This window comes from Monodelphis domestica, chromosome 4, assembly GCF_027887165.1.
Source record: "Monodelphis domestica isolate mMonDom1 chromosome 4, mMonDom1.pri, whole genome shotgun sequence".
NCBI lineage: Eukaryota > Metazoa > Chordata > Mammalia > Didelphimorphia > Didelphidae > Monodelphis > Monodelphis domestica.
In genome coordinates, this window is record NC_077230.1 from 367,084,232 (window position 1) to 367,104,579 (window position 20,348).

The following is a 20,348-nucleotide window of genomic DNA, read 5'->3' on the forward strand; positions in this document are numbered from 1 at the left end:
AATGATATGTATCCCTATAAGAAAAGAGATCATTGGTAACTTAAAAACTGTTGTTATTACCTGGGCAGCAAAAAGAAGTACACTTATAGGGAACAGTGACAAACTGTTTACGATAAAAGGACAAGACATAAATAGGTATATAGATATATGCATGCAAAAATACATACACATGAGTATGCATATATATATGCATATATATATACATATATATAACTAGAGCTTAAAAATAGGTTAATATTAAAAGAAATGGGAAAAGAAACAAATGGTGGTAAATTTATATGTCATAAAGAAGCTCATGTTGGGAGGGGGGAGAACACCAAAATACTGGAAGGGTAAAGAGGTCGGAGACAGGAAATACTCAACTTTTACGTGCTTTGAAAGTGACTCAAAGAGGGAAAAACAATCCAATCCATTGGGGTCAGAGAATAGATTTGCGCCCTATAGGGGAGTAGAAGAGTAACAAACGGTCTGGTGGGGATGGAAGCAGTACAAGAGAGGGAGGGGGCGGGGGGTTAATTTTAGAAAGACTACAGGGAAAATAAGGGGGGGGGATAAGAAGGGATGGGGTAGAAAGGGAAGCAAAATAAGGGTGGGAACAAGGGGGACTGTTTAAAAGCAAACATTGATGTAGAAGGAAATAGTGAAAGAAGAAAAGGCAGGAACAGGAGCAGAAATCAAAATGCTGGGAAATACACGGCTAGTAATCATAACTCTGAATGTGAATGGAATGAACTCACCCATAAAACACAAGCAAATAGCAGAGTGGATTAGAATCCAAAACCCTACCATATGCTGTCTATAAGAAACACACATGAGGAAGGTAGATACACATAGGGTGAATCAACTGACAAAAAGAAGGCAGGAGTATCAAAACAATTTGGTACTGGCTAAGAGACAGAAAGGAGGATCAGTGGAAAAGACTTGGCGTAAATGATCTCAGCAAGACAGTTTATGACAAACCCAAAGACCTCAGCTTTGGGGACAAAAATTCATTATTTGATAAAAACTGCTGGGAAAATTGGAAGACAGTGTGGGAGAGATTAGGTTTGGATCAACATCTCACACCCTACACCAAGATAAATTCAGAATGGGTGAATGACTTGAACATAAAGAAGGAAACTATAAGTAAATTAGGTGAACACAGAATAGTATACATGTCAGACCTTTGGGAAGGGAAAGATTTTAAAACCAAGCAAGACGTAGAAAGAGTCACAAAATGTAAAATAAATAATTTTGACTACATCAAATTAAAAAGTTTTTGTACAAACAAAACCAATGTAACTAAAATCAGAAGGGTAGCAACAAATTGGGAAAAAATCTTCATAAAAACCTCTGACAAAGGTTTAATTACCCAGATTTACAAAGAGCTAAATCAATTGTACAAAAAAATCAAGCCATTCTCCAATTGATAAATGGGCAAGGGACATGAACAGGCAGTTCTCAGCCAAAGAAATCAAAACTATTAATAAGCACATGAAAAAGTGTTCTACATCTCTTATAATCAGAGAGATGCAAATCAAAACAACTCTGAGGTATCACCTCACACCTAGCAGATTGGCTAACATGACAGCTATGGAAAGTAATGAATGCTGATGGGGATGTGGCAAAGTTGGGACATTAATGCATTGCTGGTGGAGTTGTGAATAGATCCAACCATTCTGGAGGGCAATTTGGAACTATGCCCAAAGGGTGATAAAAGACTGTCTGCCCTTTGATCCAGCCATAGCACTGCTGGGTTTGTACCCCAAAGAGACAGTAAGTAAAAAGACTTGTTCAAGAATATTCATAGCTGCGCTCTTTGTGGTGGCAAAAAAAAATTGGAAAATGAGGGGATGCCCTTCAATTGGGGAATGGCTGAACAAATTGTGGTATATGTTGGTGATGGAATACTATTGTGCTAAAAGGAATCATAAAGTGGAGGAATTCCATGGAGACTGGAATGACCTCCAAGAAGTGATGCAGAGTGAGAGGAGCAAAACCAGGAGAACATTGTACACAGAGACTGATACACTGTGGTACAATCGAAGGTAATGGACTTCTCCATTAGTGGCAATGCAATGTCCCTGAACAATCTGCAGGGATCTAAAAAACACTATCCACAAGCAGAGGATAAACTGTGGTAGTAAAAACACCAAGGAAAAGCAACTGCTTGACTACAGGGGGGAAGGGGATATGACTGAGGAGAGACTCTAAATGAACACTCTATTGCAAATACCAACAACACGGAAATGGGTTCGAACCAAGAACACATGTGATACCCAGTGGAATCGTGCGTCGGCTATGGGAGAGGGAGGGGGGGGAGGAGGAAAAGAAAATGATCTTTGTTTCCAATTAATAATGTTTGGAAATGACCAAATAAAATAATGTTTAAAGTGAAAAAAAAATTAGCTCTATAGTAAAAATGAATAATATGGAAATAGGTATCATGTGACATCATTTGTATAATCCAGTAGAGAACTGCTTGTCGGCTCTGAGAGTGGGGAGAGAAGAGGGGAGGGAAAGAAAATGAATCATGTAAATATGGAAAAATCTTTGTTAATAAATAAATAAAAAGAAAACCTCAAAAAAAAATAAAATAAAATAAAGATAACCCTTCAACAATTCCTTAACAACTTTCTGAATCTATCAATCAATCCAGAATCAACTCAACTATACTATCTAACCCAATGGTGTCAAATTTAAAGAGAAACACCTGTTTGCTAAATGTTGATTTAGAAATCCACAAATTAACATTATCTCTTTCGTATTGTATTTTTATTTGTTTTGTTAAATATTTCTCAATTACATTTTAATCTGGTTTGGCTACACTAGGAACTTATAAAGTCTCAAGCCTGGCACCTCTAATCTAGCCCATATCTCTTCATCTAGTCCACAAAGACAGCATGAGAGATATCAAATCCTTTCCTTGTAACCTAAATACTATGTCTACAACATAATGCCACTGCACCAAGTTGGAAACAGTAATGAGGTTAATCTGCTATGGCTAGTGAGGCTTTTTAAGGAATTATTTTCTTCCGTAAAGTTATGTTTGAAATGTCACTGGTTCTCTTTTAAAGCACTCATACATCATTCCCTTAAATATCTGTTTTTAATTCTTCCAGGAATAGAAATCAAGCACACTGGTAGTTTGCAGAGTCCACCTACTTTGCCCATTCCTGGCAATTTAGAATGACATTCCTTGTTCTCCAATTCAGACCTCTTCCATTTTCCAAGACCTTTCAAGAATCAGCAACATCAATTCAGAAGTCACAAGAGCCAGTTCATTGAGTACCTTAGGAAAAATTAATCTGCATCTGGTAAAACAACTGCTGAGCACAGCTAGGTGTTATCAGGTAGCCTTATCACTATCTGGGGTTCCCTCCCATTATTCCTATTCCCTATACCTGTGGCAAAGTTCATTCTCCATGAAAGAGAAAGGAACAAGAAAGTAAGAAATGGTGTGCAACATTCATTCTCACCATATGCTTGTGCAAATGCCTCTTTTGACTGAAGCAGAGGTCCCTAGCCATCTTGGTCCTCTGGATCTCAATCTAACTTTAAGAGTCTCACAACCCCTTTGGTTGGAAAGGGCTGGGCAATGGGGCTGTGTAAGAGTGGTAAGATCTGGGCAAGGAGGGTTAATAATAATAATAATAAAATAGTAAGGGTTAATAGCTGCACCACTCTTCTGCCAAACGACTTGCCCAGGGTCACACAGCTAAGTATTTGGGGTCACATTTGAACCCAAGACCTCCCATCTCCAGTCCTGGTTCTCCATCCACTTAGTCACCTAGCAGCCCCCTACCCATAAGAGTCTTTTAAAATCTTCACTGAGTTCTCTTGTGGATTCACATTCATCCTTTAGGTAATGTCTCATTTTCATTATCACAATCATTTCTGTAGGAGTCTTTAAAATTACTCTTTCTCCCTTTTTTGAATAAATAAAAAGAAATTTCATTAAAGTACTATGTGCAAAGCCCTACATAGAGTGCATCCCACTCCAAGGAGTTCACACTCTAATGGGGAGGCAACACAGCAAAGGCTTCAGTTGCAACCCAGGTGCTGTGGTCTGTAGGATACAGTGGCAAAGTTGGTAATGTTTCTTCTTTAGTGTCATTTTCACTGTTAAATCATGTCAGTTTCTGATGCTGAACCACTGGACAATGTCAAGGATTTGAGTGGCAAGAACTAACTTCCTTTTCTGAGTCTCCAGGAACTATGCCTGTAACACCTGGACCAACAATTTCTAGGTTGCATTTCCATAGGATAGTTAGGTGGTGCAGTGGATAGAGTGCCAAGCCTAGAGTGGGGAAGACTCATCTTTTTGAGTTCAAATGCAGCATTGGACACTTACTACCTGTATGACTGTGGGTAAGTCATTTAACCCTGTTTGCCTTGGTTTCCTCATATGCAAAATCAGCTAGAGAAGGAAATGGCAAACCACTCTAGAATCTTTACCCTTAGTTATCAACAATACAAAAAGCCATTTTTCAACCCTAACCATCTTGTTCTTCACACATGAGACTCTATCTCTGGACTCTAGGCATTCTCACAGGCTGCCCCATGCCTGGAATTCTCTCCTTCCTCATTTCTATTTTTGACTTCATTCAAGTCCCAGCTAAAATCCATGTTCTATAAGAAGCCTTTCCCCAATCCCTCTTATTGCTAGTGCCTTCCCTCTGAGATTTCCTTTAATTTATCCCTTCTGCATCTTGCATAAACACACTTGTTTGCATGTTGTCTTCCTTATTAGGATGTGCCTGATACATTTAATAAACCCCTGTAAGTCCTACCTACTCTGTGCAGGCTGCACTAAACAGCTTACAAGCACTGCACCACGGAGTTATTCTCTTCTCTGGCCTACACCTGGTCCTCCCCATCTCTCCTCCACCAAAGCATCTGCCTCTATTTCTCAAGTACACTGGCCCTGGTTCTGCAAACATCTCAGGCCCCTAGGAAGCTAATGCCACAATGAAAATAAGCAGATCCTACTTCCTGTAGTGAGGAACCTCAGATTCAGAGAAGAATACATGAATGGCTGCTTCACAACTCAAGACATAACACAAGGAATCCCAGGAGGAGACAAATGCTTCCAAAGGGTAAGAAATCTACAACCCAGCTCTAAAGGCCACCCCGCTCCTCCAAACCATCCAACAGCTTGAAAGCAATTGAAAAAGGCCAGCCACCACCAGGAAACTAGGACTTAACAGATCTCAATTATACTACACAACAGTAGCTCCAAATTGCTTTCCAGGATGCTTGGACCAGTTCCACCTATATAATATACTAGTTTGCTGTTCCAGGTAGTTTTTGAAAGAAGAAAATTAAAGGTATGACCAACCATGGGGAAAAAAATGCTCCAAACTGTTGGTAATTAAGAATAACCAAATTAAAAGAACTGTAGTTCTACTTCACATCCATCTGATTGGCAGAGGACAGAAAAAGAAAATGGCAATTATTGAAGAGGCTTTGGGAAAACAGACACATAGTAATGTTTATTGCTTATTCTGGAAAACAATTTGGGAAGATGCCCAAAAAGTCACTAAACTCTGCTCACCTTTTGACACAGCTATATCATTACTCACTCTATCTCCAAAAGAAATCAAAGAAAAAAAGTACAAAATTACTTATAGCAGCTTTTTTTTTTGGAGGTAGCATAAAACTAGAAACTGAAGAAGTGCCCATCTACTGAGAAATAGCTACACAAATTATAGTATATAATGTATGGGATATTATTGTACTCTAAGAAATGGTCAAACAGATGTTTTTGAAGAAACACAGGAAAATTTTTATGAACTGTTGCAAATCGAAGTATTTCAAAACAATTTTGAAAGATTTGAGAACTTTAATCAATGCAATGACCAACCATACCCAGAGGCCGAGTGACAAAGCATGCTACCCACTTTCTGGCAGAGAGGTAAAGGACACAAGATGCAGATTAAAGCATATGTTTTCACTCACAATGTGAGATTTTGTTTTCCTCAACTATACCTGTTTGTTTCTAAGGGCTTACTTTGTTTTTTTTTTCTTCCAACTTCCAATCTCCAAAATATTCCTAACAGTATAGAATCATTAAATGATTTATATGATCATAATATACCTTCTGGTTACCATTACAAGCATTGTTATTTTTCAAATGCTATATGTAGAGGCTGTTATGATTTTAAAAGACACCTCAATTTTATTTAAAATTATTACAGAAGCCATTCTCCAATTGATAAATGGGCAAGGGACAGGAACAGGCAATTTTCAGTTAAATCAAAACCATTAATAAGCACATGAAAAAGTGTTCTAAATATCTTATAACCAGAGAAATGCAAATCAAAACAACAAAGGAATAGTAAAGTGGAGGAATTCCATGGAGACTGGAACAACCTCCAGGAAGTGATAAAGAACGAGAGGAGCAGAACCAGGAAAACATTGTACACAGAGACTGATACACTGTGGTACAACCGAATGTGATGGGCTTCTCCATTAGTGGCAATGCAATGAACCTGAACAACCCGGAGGAATATAGAAGAAAAACCACTATCCACATTCATCAGAGGAAACACTGTGGTAGTAAAAACACCAAAGAAAAACAACTGTTTGAATACATGGGTCAAAGGGATATGGTTGGGGATATAGATACTAAATGAACATCCATCCTAGTGCAAACAACATCATTGAAATAGGTTCTGATCAAGGACATAAGTAATACCCAATGAAATTGCGCATCGACTGCGGAAAGGGTGGGTAGAGAGGAGGGAGGGAAATAAAGTGAATATTGTAACCAAAAAAAATAAAATTTAAAAAAATTTAAAAAAAAATAAATTCAAGGCTTTTCTCTTATTCAATATTCAGTCACCTCTAGAAAATAGATCCTGTATGAAGTAGCTAGGTACCACAGTGGATAGAGCACCAGACCTAAAGTCAGAAGAACTTAAGATTCAAATCTGGCCTCAGATACTTCCTAGCTTTATGATCTTGGGCTAGTCACTTAACTCCCAACTGCTTAGTCCTGATACTGGTCTTCTGTCTTAGAATTGAAACTAACACAAGGGAGAGAGAGGAAGAGAGAGAGGGAGAGGAAAAAGGGGGGGGGGGGGAGAAGAGAGGGAGGAGAGAGAGAATATGTATTGGGACAAAGCCCTAAAAATACCATGTATGTGGCAAAACCTTACTACTCAGGCCTTATCCAACATCAAATAACTCACTCTGCTGAGAAACCCTAAAAATTCAAGGAATGTGAGAAAGGCTTCCATCTGATTATAAACTAGAAAGAAATCCTTTAAAACTGTCTGAGGGGTTTGGGTGGTAGAGTTAGCAACTGTCCCCAAGTATCAGGAGGATCTTGAAAGCTCTGTTCATGTAGCACCTGTTTGGATTAGTACTTATATCATTTTCCTCTGGTCTGTAGACCTGGGTTCTAGAAGCAGCTCTATCCTTAACTAGCAGAGCCAGGTAGCTCAAGGGATAGCAAGCCAGGACAGAGATGGGAAGTCCTGGGTTCAAATCTGATACTTCCTAGCCATGTGACCTTAGGCAAATCACTGTGACAAGGAAATCACTTTAAAAGATCAGGGGGGATTGTAATCCTGTATTCGAGTCTATTTTTTACATTACTTAACCTCAATTACCTAGTTCTTACTGCCCTTCTGCCTTAAAACCAATACTTAGTACTGATTCTAAGACGGAAGATAAGGTTAAAAGAAAGGAAAAGGATGAACCAGTGAATCCTGAAACTCCAAATTCTATGATTCTATGAGTAGCTCAGAAATGGCTTTTAAACTTCTTGCTCCATCTCTCCAGTTAAGAAAAAAGGTATTACTTATTACCAACAAAATGTTTCTCCTCAATTTTGCCATCAACTACATAAAATGGTGAGTGTAGAGGAACTGGAAGCCCAGCAAAACCAGAAGTCATAGCCCTCCTTCAAAGATCTCCTAGGAACAGACTTGAGAGAGCCTACCCCCAAAATTAGAAACCTGGAGAAAGAATGTCAAATCAGTGTGCTGCTCAGAGTAAAACAAAGGGATCCTTTGAATATGGTGAAATAAAATGAACAATTAAGTTTCATTCTGTGGCTATCATCTGTGTCTCAAGTTTGAAACATCTTTGATATTTGCAGCAGCTCCCCTTTCCCCCTCCCTGCCCCACCCCATGTGCCAAGTGTGATAACAATAGTGTATAATTATGCTGATGTCTGTATATTTATGTTTAAAAATAAACCAGCACAACTCACTGGTAGTGGGTAAACAGAATGGCTCCCAGGCTTTTCCACATGGGACCCCTGGGCTACCCCACCAGAGAAGAGAGAATTACTACAACAAAGGACATGAAAACTGGAAGGAACCAGAGAGCATGGAGGTTCTTAACCTTTTTTAAATTTTCATGAACAACCCCTTTGCCAGGCTTTTGAAGCCTCTGGCCCTCCTTCTCAGCATGTTTTTAAATAACTGAAAGAAATGCTTAATTTCAGTTAGAGGTCATCGAAAATAAAAGATCTAATTTTTTCTCTCTCGCCCAACCTCGAAGACCTGAAATCTATCCACCAACCCCTTGGGAGGCCTATGGATCCCAGGTTCTAGTTCATTCTCATTTTATAGATAGGGAAATCAAGACCAAGAGACTTCCCCTAAGACATATAGTGAATGACTGAAAAGATGTTGACTGATAAATTCTGTGCTCTCTTTACCACGGAATTTACTGATGGAAAGGGAGGAAGAAAGTAGATAACGTAGAGAAAGAAACAGCAAGGATTTCTTAGTTCATGAGAGAAGAAATGTTTCATGGAGAAAGAAATAGGAGGAATGAATTTGGCATGTTCCTGAATAAAAGCCAACTAGAACTAGAAAGAGAATACAAACTTCAAAGAACAGACAAAATCAATTAATTAACCAACACATTTCTTAATAGAGACTTTTACTTTTACTGAGAGACTCTCACAGAGGCCCTGTGGAGAATTCAAAAAGTGTATCTATCTGGAATAATAGGGGCATTCACAGCCGACTGAGGTAACTTGACCTCCTTGGTCTCAGTCATCAATAAACATTCATAAAGAATCTACAATATGCCATGCACTGTGCTAAGCACTGGAAATTCCACAAAAAGCAAGTCAGACCTTGTTCTCAGAGAGCTCACAGTCTAATGGAGAAGCCAACATACAAAAGGTAAAACAGAAAATAGTTGATAAAAAGAAAGATGATAAAGAGAATAAGGCAAGCCTTTCTCTAGAAGGTGGGGTTTTAGTTGGGACTTGAAGGAAGCCAGGAAGCAGAGGTGAGGAGGGAAAACATTCCAGGCATGGGGAAAAACCGGTGAAAATATCTGGGGTTAGGAGTTGTAGTGTTATGTTGAAAGAACAGCATTCTAGAGTACATGGGGAAGCATAAGGTCTAAGACTACTAAAAAGGCAGGAAGAGGCCAAATTATGAAGGGCTTTGAAGGTCAAAGAGATGACTTAAAATTTTTGATCCTGAAAGTAACTGGAGTTTACTGAATGGAGGCGAGTCATATGGTCAAATGCATTTTTAAGAAAATCAATTTGACAGCTGAGCACAGATGCTCCAAAATGTAGAGAAGCTTGTGGCAGAAACACTGGCCTGTAGGCTCTTGCAATAGTCCAGATATAAGGTGATGAGGACCTGTACAAGGGTCTATACTGTCAGTGTTGGAGAAAAGAAAACCAGAGAAAGGTTAAAATCCACAAGCCTTGGGAACAAGTTAGATATGAGGGTCAGAATGAGTGGGAAGATGAAGATAGCACAATTCCAAGCCTGCATGAGTAGGAGGATGGGGTACCCTGGACAGTAATAGAGATGTTAGAAAGAGGAGAGGGTTTGGGGGGAAAAACTTAGGATATTCCCTTGGGGACATGTCAGGTTTCTATGGCTACAGGACATACAATTCATAAGTCTAAAAGGCGACTAGAGAGGCTGGAAATTTGAACTGGATAAACAGAGCTAAGGGTCATTTGCATAGAGATGATAAGAATAAATGTGAGCTAATGAGATTACCAAGTAAAACAGCATAGAGGAAAAGAGGTGAGAGTCCTATCAGACATTCATGGTTATCAAACCTGACCAGGATGAAAATGCAACAAAGGAGATTAAGAAGGAGGGGTCATATAAGTAGGAAGGGAACTAGGAAAGAGTTGTATTACCAAAAAAAAAAAACAGGGGAAAAGATAATTGATAAGTGTCAAAGACTACAAAGAGGTCAAGAATTACGCAATATGATAAAGCAGAAAGGGCTGGATTTGGAGTGAGAAGAATATGGTTTCAATACCTGCTGTGGTACTTACCCCCTAAGTAGCCTTGAACAAATCACTTTACTTGTGTTGGCCTCAGTTTCCTCATCTGTGTAATGGGAGTAGAGGAAGGTTGGATTAAAGAAGCCCTTCTGGCTCTAGATCCTACAATTGCATTAAGCACAGTCAATACATCAATTTAGTATCTGTTACTACCCAAATACACTGTTAATCTGACTATGGACTGTACCCCTAAAATAAAATAAGATCTCTTTGGAAAATAGCCCAACCCTGTAAACATACACCACAGGCAGATTTTATAAACCAGATATGGAGTGAAAAATATAGCTTATATTCCAACTAATACATCTGTGGCCTCAAATAACCCTGGCACCTTCAGTAACTTTTGTTGAACTCTTTAAGACTGGCCTGAGAGTATGTGCAGCTGTTCTAAGAACCACCAAGGAATCTAGGAGATAATTGGGAAAAGGATCAGTTCCCAAGGTCAGAATTGAAAGCAAGAGCCCCAAACTCTTAGGTGGTAGTCAAGCAGAAAGCAAGATATGGGCTTATTTCCATTTTCATCTTATCTGATTAAAGGATTCCAAAGTTCAGACCACCTTAAATTCTCTAAGGAATTCTAGGACTTATTACCACTCTAGTCCCATTTCCCCTAATATCCTGAGCTAAAAATTGTTTTCTACATTTTAAAATACAATAAACTATTTTACAATGTAAAAACCATTCTCAGCTCAGCAGCCAATATAAACCTGATAGCAATGGAGTTTGTTGACAAGAGAACCTTTTTTACAACATCCCAAACAAAATCATCATCCAGCAATCCAATTGAAGATCTCCACTGATGGGGAACTCACTATGCCATAAAGTGATCCACACCATTTTTTTTTGGTTTTGTTTTTAACTCTTATCTTCCGTCTTAGAATCAGCACTGTGTATTGATTTCAAGGCAGAAGAGTAGTAAGGGCTAGGCAATGGGGGTTAAATAACTTGCCCAGGGTCATATAGCTAGAAGTGTCTGATGCCAGATTTGAATCCAGATCTTCTCATCTCTCCTAGTTCTCAATCCATTAAGCCACCTAGCTTGCTCCCACTCCACTTGTGAATATCTCTGATTATTTGAAAGCTTTTCACAACAGAGAATAGCAATTTGCCTCTCTGTAATTCAGTACCATGGAATTTAGAGCTGGAAAGAATCTTAAAGAATACTGTATATATAGTCCAACCTTCTCATTTTACAAACTAAGTCTCATTCTGCCTTTTAATGTCAAGCAGAATAAGTCTTAAACTCTTCCCCATGATGATCCTTTCAGACGCCTGAAGAGAATGAACAGTGCACTCCCCAAGACTTCTTCAGGAAAAAACATGCTTAGTTCCTTTAACCAATCCTCCTACAACAAAGCCGTACTAGTCTGCCTCTGGACCCAGTCCAATTTGTCAAGGTCTTTCCTAAAACATGACACTCAGATCTCTACACAATACCTCTAAAATGTTGTTCAACCAGGACAGAGAACAATAAGATCATTACCTCCCTGGTCAGGGATATCTCTATTTTAATGTAGCCTAAAATCAGGCCTTAGTTTCCAAACCTTCTGAAAAATGAGAGGGTGAGACAGGACAGTCTGTCTCTTCTTATTATTCTATTATCTGCCAACTCTTCCTGCCTACAGTGAATAGACCAAATCAGGTTGGGTTTCACTTGAACACACATAGAATCCAATGAGCAAATTTCCTGGCACCAAAAATAAACTGGACAGAACCAATTCGGGATCTAGACATTCAGCTTCTGAAACATTGCTGCCAGTTCTACCCTTGGAGGTGCAAGCCTCAACTCAGCATGTTCATTCTTCGAAATCTAGAAACTCCTTCTAGATGTCTAATGCTCTTTCCTTCTGTCACTTCCCCTTCCAAACAAAGTAATCTGAGTTCTGTCTCCAAACTCTTTTCCTTTCTGGCTCTATAGGAAAGTCACAAAACAGAGACACACACAAACTTGTCGCCAGAGAGTTTACACAAACACTCTCCACACAGCAGAAGGGGTGAAAGAACCAGGAGCTCAACAGAGATTAGGTGAGTCAAACATGTTAACTCACATTTTGTCAAGCTGCTTAAAAACCAAGTCCTTTGGAAAAAAAGAATCCGTTTCTACCACCTGTAGCATAGGTTCCCATCATGTTGCGGTTTTCAGAAATTCTCATTCATGCTCTTTGTTTCCCCTCCTACTTAAAGAGAATTTTGTAATTTCACATTTCTTCTCTCCTTCCTGGAGCATCATAAGACAACATGCTGCTTCTATAAAACATCTATCTCCAAGCAAAGAAAGAAAACCTAGCCTCACGTCTGTCTGTATCCAGGACACTCTGTCTGCCAGACGGCAGTGAGTAGGGCCCGACTCATCTGATGCTCTCCCCGACGCTTTCCTCCTAACACAAAGGGAACTATGCCTCAGTGCAGGATGGGCTAAAATACAGATGCTTCCTCTCTCTAGAAATCACAATGCTGTACTTGTTTGTTTTCCTTAACTTATAGCTGGGAGTCTGGAACATCAGACCATCCTGTATATCTTTTGCCAAGGGCCTTGGAGTCTCTCTGGACCACACTTTATCTGGTCACTGAGGTCTTGAACAAGCTCAGGATTCTTCCTGAATTACCTCATGCATTACGAATGACCCTGAAAGCCTGATTTGGTTCCCAGTTCTGCCATTTGCTCAACTATACAACCTCTAATCATTCTGTGCCTCAGTTTTCATCTGGGGGAAAAAAAAGGGATAACATTAACTGCTTACTTCAGAAATATGAAGATGAATGAACATATCCATGATTCACTGATTCAATGTGAAGCATTTAGAATTTAAGGGAAAAAAAATTTAAAACAAAGCAACAATAGTACAATAAAAACACCAATGGTTCCCCTGCAAGGCTTTGAGAGCAGATTAGAGGGCCCTTACATTTGCCCTGTCAGCTGTGCAGGAATCCACAGCTCAGCCTTGCAGGGGACCATCTGTCTTCACCCGAAAATGAGCAATGCCTCATAGACAGAGGATGTCAACTCCCCATAGAGACTGCTTATGCTGAACAAGCAGGAGACTGAAAGCCTAAATCAGAATAATTGGGTATCTGAGCCACAGTGGGGAGGGGTAGTCCAGTACCCTCTGGGCTCTGTGGCTTTGGTGCTTTGCTACAGAAGTATTCCAATAATAAAGGGGTCACTATGTACCAGGCCTCATGCCTATATTGTCTCAACAGGTGGTCTCTGGAACCCCCCTCACCCTCACATGCTCCCCACCCCACCCCATCATGACTTCTACACCAACAGCTGCCTAAACACTGCCAGCATTTGTCTGATGTTTGCAAAACCAGGACCAGGCATTTTCCATGAATGGACAGAGGGTTGGAACTTAGCCTCTGTCAAATGGTACAGAATGATAAGCTGACAGGGCAAATTGTAAGGGCATTATACTCTATAAATACTCACAGAATCATAGGATTTCAGAACTGGAAGGGATCTTGGAATCTTCATCTACACCAGCCTCTCCTCGTTTATAAAGGAAGAAAATGGGGCCCAAAGAAAAAGGACTTGCCCAAGGTCAAATCACTAATAGGGAGCAGAGACTAAAAAAAAAAACACAGGTCTCCTGACTCAATCCTAGTCTCTTTACTCTCAGTCTTACACTCTTTATGCTACCCCCAAACTGTCTATTCAGATCTTTGTAGGAAAAACAACATAGCTAGGAAGTATCTACGGCCAAATTTGAACCTAGGACCTCCTGTCCTGGGTCTCAATTCACTGAGTTGCCCCAATTTAGATTGTTCTTAGTAAGAAACATTGAGAAAAAAGTAAACAAGTTAAATCCCAGTTTTTAATCCTCAAAAGTTCAGGATAAGGATTGTATCATTTTCCATCTCTGTATCCCCAGCACTCAGCAGTAAACTGAAAACAATAAAAACTTTTAAAGATACACAATTAGCAAATTCTGTTCTACATGTTTCTAGGTTCAGCTAGATGGCAGAGGGGGAGTGCTACTGCTGGGTTTGTACCCCAAAGAGATAATAAGGAAAAAAACTTGTACAAAAGTATTCATAGCCGCGTAGTTTGTGGTGGCAAAAAATTGGAAAATGAGGGGATGCCCTTCAATTGGAGAATGGCTGAACAAATTGTGGTATATGTTGGTGATGAAATACTATTGTGCTCAAAGGTATAATAAACTAGAGGAATTCCATATGAACTGGAATGACCTCCAGGAATTGATGCAGAGTGAGAGGAGCAGAACCAGGAAAACAATGTACACAGAGACTGATATACTGTGGCATAATCGAATGTAATGGACTTCCCTAATAGCAGCAATGCAATGATCGAGAACTATTTGGAGGGACATATGAGAAAGAGCGTTATCCATATCCAAAGGAAGAACTGTGGGAAAAGAAACACAGAAGAAAAACAACCACTTGGTCACATGGGTCGGTGGGGCTATGACTGGGAAAGTGGACTCTAAAAGATCACCCTAGCGCAAATACTAATAATAAGGAAATGGGTCTTGATCGATGGCACATGTTAAACCCAGTGGAGTTGTGCATCATATATGGGAGGGGGTCAGGGGGAGGGGAGGAAAGGAACATGAGTCTTGTAACCATGGAAAATTATTCTAAATCATCTAATTAAATAAAAAAAATGGGGAGTGCTAATACTGGGTTCGTAAAGATCTGAGTTTGAAAGCTGCCTCAGATTCTTACTACTTGTGTGAACCTGGGCAAATCACTAAGCCAAACTCAGCATCAGTTTCCTCATTTGTAAAATGAAGCTAATAATAGCACCTATATGGGTGTTGTGATGATCAAATGAGAGAACATGAATTGTTTTACAAATCTTAAAACACTGTATGAAATGTGAGTATGACTTATAACAAACTGAAAGCCAATGTATGCAAATATTAAATAAATACACTTTGGGGGACTTTTATCCTGAGATCTTTGGTTCAGCTCCACCAAACAACAGAGACCCAAGAATGAAAAAAAAAAGAGGAAAAAAAGTCTCTAATGAATCAAAATAGATGACACAGTACAAGCACTAAGACTGTACTCAGAGAAGAATACTTTATTCATAGGGGACCTTCTTTAATTCTAATGAACCAGTTTACTCTTACTTTACACATATTCTTAATACTCTTAATTACTAGTTCCTAAATCCACAACAGAATTATTAGCAGCAACAAAAGGGGAATGAAGGAAAGAGATTCAGGTTTCTGGATATGGTTTACAGAACAGTAGGGTCTTTTTTAAACAATTAAATTTAAATTAAGGAAAGGACCTGGTCAGATGTGTAAGGAAAAGCTAAAGATTAAAATTTGTAATACAAAGTATGTGTGAATCATCAGTGTAGAGGTGATAATTGAAATAATAAGTGAAAAAAGGATGAACAATGAGAACTAAAGTTATATGAGTATACAAGATCTACAAAGAGAACAAAGAACCAGCTAAGGAAGTCTTGAAGGATAGACACAAAAAGGCAATGGAAAGGAAAGGAAAGGAACTAGTGAAAGAAATCAAGGAATGATCAGAGAAGAAAAATAACTTGGGAGAGAATAGCATCTTAGAATTCAAGGAAAGGGGACAACTAGGAGACAGAGTGGATAGAGCACAAAGCCTAGAAGCAGAGCCTGGGTTCAAATATGGTTTCGAACATTTCCTAGCTGCATGACTCTGGTCAAATCATTTAACCCAGTTTGCCTAGCCCTTGCCTTTCTGTCTTAAGAGCTGTTGGACTTGGACAAAAAGTATAGGTTATTAAATATCTATATATATATATACATATGTACACAACAGTTTATATTTTTTCAATAACTAAATTTTATAACTATATTTGCCCTTTAAATCAAGAATCTATACTTTAATTATAATTTTAAAAACTTTTTTAAAAAAGCAATTTACAAACTGGGGGTAAAAAAATCAGAGCATTTATAGAAAATACCAACATACAGACATATAACTCATAAGGTGGTAGTAGTCTCTCAGTAACCGAGGATGACGATTGTCTTTGTGCGTTTTTGTGCACAGACACTTGTACATGAAGATTTAAGTGGAAAAGTCGGGGCACAGAGACAGTCCCACTCTCTCGGCGTTGGAAGCCTGGGTCCAGTGGCACGAAAAGTCGTTACACCTGGAGACTTCCTCAGCTGCATTGGATGGCCGTGTTGTCTTTTGTGCTCCAACATGCCCTAAGCACTCCACAGTGCCTTGCTGCATCGCCATCTCAGCCATTGAACCTTCTTGTTGGTTTCTTATGCCTGTTCCGCCGAAACAGTCTTCACATGCTGGGTGAGCAAAGCCCTGGTTCACCAGGGGTCCACAATGACCTGATGGCTACCCTCACAAGGTTTAGCCAGCCTGTCGAAGCCGTTGCCCAGGGTGTGGCCGCTGCCACATGCTAGCAGCTACTAGGAACCACATAATATAACTCATATATGAAGGCTCAAATGGAGAGAGGAGCAAGGTTGGCCACTCTGAGATTAAAGGGTCTATATAAACTTTGATAGAAAAAAAAATTCACATCTTAACTTCTAATTGAAATTTAACATTTTCTTCATTTGAATATTCTGATTTGAACATCTCCTACATTTGAATGCAGACAAAAAAGATAAAAATAGTATAAATGGTACCAATGACTCATATATTTGTTGTAGATGGCTCAAAATGTTTCTATTCATCAGTATTTCAAAATTACTGTAGTTAAGACCCACCCCTAACCTGAATTTCTAGCTTCTCAATCTTCCTATATAGAGACTATTTCAATATAATTGGTTTCCTGTGCAAACTACCAATTTGATTTTGTACATTTAGAACAATCCAAGAAGGGATTCGTGGACTTCAGCAGAATGTTAAAGATGCCCATGACAAAAAAAAAGGTTAAGAATTGTTGCTCTGAAGCAGCAGTGAACAAACTACAAGCAAGAATGTTTTGGTTTTTTTTAAATCCTTACTATATTAGTAGCAACTGTAAGACAGAAGAGCAAAGGCTAGGCAATTGGGGGTTTAAGTGATTCACCCAGGGTCACACAGCTAGGAAGTGTGTGAGGCCAGATCTGAACTCAGGCACTCCTGACTCTAAGTCTGGCTCTCGATCCTCTGTGCCCCTTGCTGTTCCTTAAGAATAGTTTCTAAGGAGGGAGACAGTCACTGGGAGATTGGAAGATATTACTTCATTCATTCAATAAACATCTATTAAGCACTTACTATGTGCCAAGACATTGGCCCTACAGATAAGACTATGAAGAGAAGAGCAGGAAGGACAATGACAGTGTGTCCCAGACACAGACATCAAACGTATACTGTTTTAGGGCTTACAAAGTGCCTTACATATTCAAGGTGCAAAATGAAGCATGGTTCTTAGACATGGGCAATGAAAAATTTTGTTTTGCTTAACTGCATATTTGTTATAAAAGTTTTGTTTGTTTTTTTCCAATGGGGGGTGGGGGGAGAGCAGCAGCTAGGTGGCTCAATGGATAGAGTTGGGCTTTGAGTTGACAGCACCCAGGTTCAGATCTGGTCTCAGTTACTTCTTAGCTGTGTGACTCTGGGCAAGTGTTAACCCCCACTGTCTAACCCCTGCCACTCTTCTGCCTTGGAACTAATACTTGGTATCAATTCTATGACAGAAGGTAAAGGTTTGGGGGAAGGGAGAGAGGGAAAATAAAAAATTTTTTTGAAATAAAAAAATAAAATAAAAACTTCTCCCAAAAATAAAGAATTTTGCACACAGCATTTGATCTTGACAAGTCCAAGAGGCAGGCCACACACATATTATTCACATTTTACACAAAAGAAAAGAGATAAAGTGGCTTGCCACAGTCACATAGGCAATAAGAAGAGAATTTGAACCAGGGGGCCTTTTCTGACTAAACCATATTGCCTCCCAAATTCTGGAACTATTCAAATTGCTTAATCCAATAACTCCAGTCAATTTTCATTCAAATTTACCAGGCAGTATGTAAACAATTTTCAACTGGGGAGAGGTGTAATCTCTTGGCCATCTAAATGCCGTTTTGGTTAAAAATTACATTTAAAAGAATGTTGCGGAAAGTTAAGAATTAAAAGCATGTGCCCTATGTGCCCTAAAATTAGACAGAATAACAAAGTTCAGAAAGTATAGGTAAAAACCAGTAGAGCCCTCATGGCCACATTGAATCAAACCAATCTATCTTCACAATCTGTGCAGAGAAATTATATAGAAATTCAAGGTATAAAAGTAACTACCAACTAGTAAGTCCAAATGGTTTAATAATCTTTAAAGAACTCTTCATATAATAATTTTCACAACTCTGGCAAAACAAACCTAACCATTTTCCAGATGTTGTTCATGATATCTTCATGAATAATAAATTATCACTCATTCTTGAAAACCTTCACTTAACTCAACCACCCCCTCAAGCATGTATCCCTCCTCTTTTCCAGTTAAAACTCCTCAAATCTGTGTATTCTCATTGCCTTCACTCCTCTCAAGTCTCAAATCTTTACAATTTGACCTGCCCCATCTTCCAATCAAAACGACTCTCTCCAGTTACCAATGAATTAATTGCCTGACTTAATGGCCTTTTTTTCATCCCTATTCTTTCTTGACCTTTCTGTAGCACCTAACACTGCTGATTACTTTCTCCTTCAGGATATTTCCTCCTCTCTGGATTTTCCTATCTGCCTGACTCCTCATTCTCTGTCTCCCTTTGTTAGATTTTCATCAATAATATTAATAGCTAGAATAATATTGCTATTTGAGTTATGCAAAATACTTTACATGTAGTATCTCCTTTGATCTAACACTCTGTCCAAGGCCTTCTTCTCATCTCTTTTCACTTCATCAGCTCCCATGGGCTTAATTCTCTCCTCTAAACAAATTACCTCCAGACCTAGATATCCAGGCAATTTCTCTCCAAGTTCCAGGTCCACATTAACAACTACCTATTAAACCAACTGTATATCCTAGAAAGATTTAAAATTCAATATGACCAAAACAGAGCTCATCCTCTTATTCTCAAACTCACCTACCTAATGAAATTCCCTTTGTCAAGGGCATCATCATAATTCTAGTCACCCAAGTTCCTTCCACATCTCATTGTTTTATCACTATCCCTTAGATCAGTGATGGCAAACCTATGGCATGGGTGCCAAAGATGGCATATGGAGTGCCCTCCGTGGGCACGTGGGTCACCCTCTCCCTAATCCCCCTACCCCAGAGTTTGTTACTAGAAAGGCGGAGGGGCTCAGGAGGAGTTGCTCTCCTCCCCCTCTCCATCATGCTTGATGACATTTTTTTCACATCATCTACCCCTCTGCCCAGTAGCCCAATGGGAGCTCACAAGGGGTAAGGTAGGTGGCTCACAGGTGGCAGAGCTGGAGGGGAGTGGAGCACTCAGGTCACTCCTTTCCCCCTCTCTACACTTGCTGAGAACATTCTTCACTTCACCCACCCCTCCTCCTAGCAGCCCAATGTGCTTCCTCCCTCCTTTGTGTGGGATAAGGGGTGAAGCATGACCCTTGGTCTGGGGGTGGTGTGGGGTTGGGACCTGGCACTCCATCTCCAAAAGGTTCACCATTACTGCCTTAGATGTATGTATCCAATCACTTATCAAGTCTTGGAGATCTCTTGACAAAGAAATGATGGGTTCAATATTGTAAATGAGCTATGTTTTACTTACCTATATATATATACATATACATATATATATATATGCTGATGCCAACTCTTTGGCCTCCAATTTCTTCAGGTAAAAGATGAGTAAATTGTAGATATAACTTTTAAGATTTTTTCCAGTTTTAAATTTTCTTAATAATAATGATAATTAGCACTTTTGTGGTGTTTTAACATTTGCAAAGCCCATATGATTCTTTTTGATGTGAAGCCTAATAAAGGGAGTATAATGAGAAAAATAAAATAAAAAGTCTTATTCACAAAGTAGAAGAAACATCTCTCAAATCTGTCTCTTTCTCACAACTCTGATTCAAACTCTCATCATCTCTCCCCTGGACTACTATAATAGCCTCCTACTTTGTGGTTCTGCTAATATTGCTTATTCCAATCTACTCTTTACATCTCTCTCACAATGATTTATCTAAAGCACAGATCTGACCAGGT

General features: G+C 39.2%; 1 protein-coding gene across 5 annotated transcripts in view; it reads right to left on the reverse strand.

Annotated features, from left to right (window-relative positions):
• The window catches only part of TRIT1 (tRNA isopentenyltransferase 1), a 92,070-nt gene that overhangs the window by 61,088 nt on the left and 10,634 nt on the right, over positions 1-20,348 (reverse strand). Inside the window, exon 2 of one of the 5 annotated variants that reach the window (XM_056795212.1) lies at positions 10,265-10,319. The exons of 3 other annotated variants lie outside the window; for them this stretch is intronic. The gene's annotated coding sequence lies outside the window, so the exon portion shown is untranslated. Of the gene's footprint in view, positions 1-10,264; positions 10,376-20,348 lie in introns of all 5 variants that reach the window. One more of the 5 variants, XM_056795211.1, reaches the window with a different exon arrangement.